Source organism: Suricata suricatta, chromosome 5 (genome assembly GCF_006229205.1).
Source record: "Suricata suricatta isolate VVHF042 chromosome 5, meerkat_22Aug2017_6uvM2_HiC, whole genome shotgun sequence".
In the NCBI taxonomy this organism is placed as follows: domain Eukaryota; kingdom Metazoa; phylum Chordata; class Mammalia; order Carnivora; family Herpestidae; genus Suricata; species Suricata suricatta.
The window spans coordinates 91,644,974-91,646,448 of NC_043704.1; the positions used below are offsets into that span (position 1 = coordinate 91,644,974).

The window sequence follows — 1,475 nt, forward strand, 5'->3', positions numbered from 1 at the left end:
GGATCAGAGATCATAAAAGAGAATTTTTCAAACACAATGTTTTTTTTAAGAGCATAAAACAATTACTCTAACAATTACTTTAAGCTATCCAAATATCACATATTAACTAATGCAAAGAGCTTTCAACCAATTTAATGAATCCATAATATAGACCTTAGCAGAATTAAGAGCTCCTGGATTTAGTTTAAGTTAGCACTGAACTGGCTTAGCTTTGTGTTTTGTTCTGTTTTCCCTCCAAGATGCCATGATCCTTCTTTTTTAATTCCTCCAACTTTTGCTTCTTCTTTTGTAAATCTTTTGTTAAGAACCTGAAAATTATACTGCCTATCACTGGCTTTCCTTCACTTTCACGGTCCTCAAATCCGCTCATCTTCACATCTCCAGTCCATGAAATCTGTGACTCCTGTACTATAAACATCATAGATGAGGGCAGGACAAAAGTGCAGGTGATTAGAAAAACTAGAATGACCTTTTTCAGAATAAATATAGTACAGTAAGGGAAGAAATCTGGTTAGATCCATAGAAATGTTTGAGATGAGAAAAGAAAAGTTATCATTATATGTAGGGAGAAAAAGACTGCCAGAGAATTAAAATAATAACCCATTCCTTACAGAATATAGCTGTAAGCAACTAAATTATGGTGCATCTTTTAATGAGTCAGAACCTCTCTGTGTTTCATGACAATATTCCAGTTTTCATTCTGTTGTTCAAGTCACTGGTCTACCGTTAAGGTCTGTGTCAGTAAAATTAACTTCACTAAGTAGTTAGCATAATGGTCCCAAAAAGACATTGAGGGCTCTTTTGCCTGAGCTGCCAACAATGCCATCCAGAATGAGGAAGACCAAAAAGCTTCAGGGTCTTGTGAGCCATAGCTAAGGCCAAATGGGCAAGCATGGGAAGCACCCAGAAGGTAGAAGTAATGCTGGTGGCATGCATTACCAACTTCAACAAAAATCACCCAGGTCACTTCGGAAAAGTTGCTATGAGGCATTACCACTTAAGAAGAAACCAGAACTTCTACTCAACTGTCATCCTTTATAAACTGTAGACCTTGGTTAGGGAGCAGACACAGGTAAGTCCTGCCAAAAACAAGACTGGAGCTGCTCCTACCATTGATGTGGTTTGATTAAGCTACTACAAAGTGTTTGGGAAAGGAAAGCCCTCACAACAGCCTGTCATCATGAAGGCCTAATTCTTTAGTAGAAGAGCTAAGAAGATTAAGGGGAAGGGGGGAAAGGGTGCTATGTCCAGGTAGCTTGAAGCCACATGGAAAGAGGTTCATTAAATGCTAACAAACACTTTCCTTTAAAAAAAAAAAAAAAGACATCGAAGGTTACAAATGTTGTTTGTAAACTTTGAGGATTATACAAATGTTTTTGTAATTTTTGCAAATTTTGAGTGTAAGGTAAATATCTAACATATTTTTTTTGATGAAGGACTCATTTAAGTCCTTTTCTTTAATTTATTCTTTTATT

General features: G+C 36.4%; 1 pseudogene; it reads left to right on the forward strand.

Moving 5' to 3' along the window:
- Nucleotides 1-819: 819 nt before the first annotated feature.
- LOC115291209 lies at nucleotides 820-1,255 on the forward strand (annotated as a pseudogene).
- The last annotated feature ends 220 nt before the right edge of the window (nucleotides 1,256-1,475 follow it).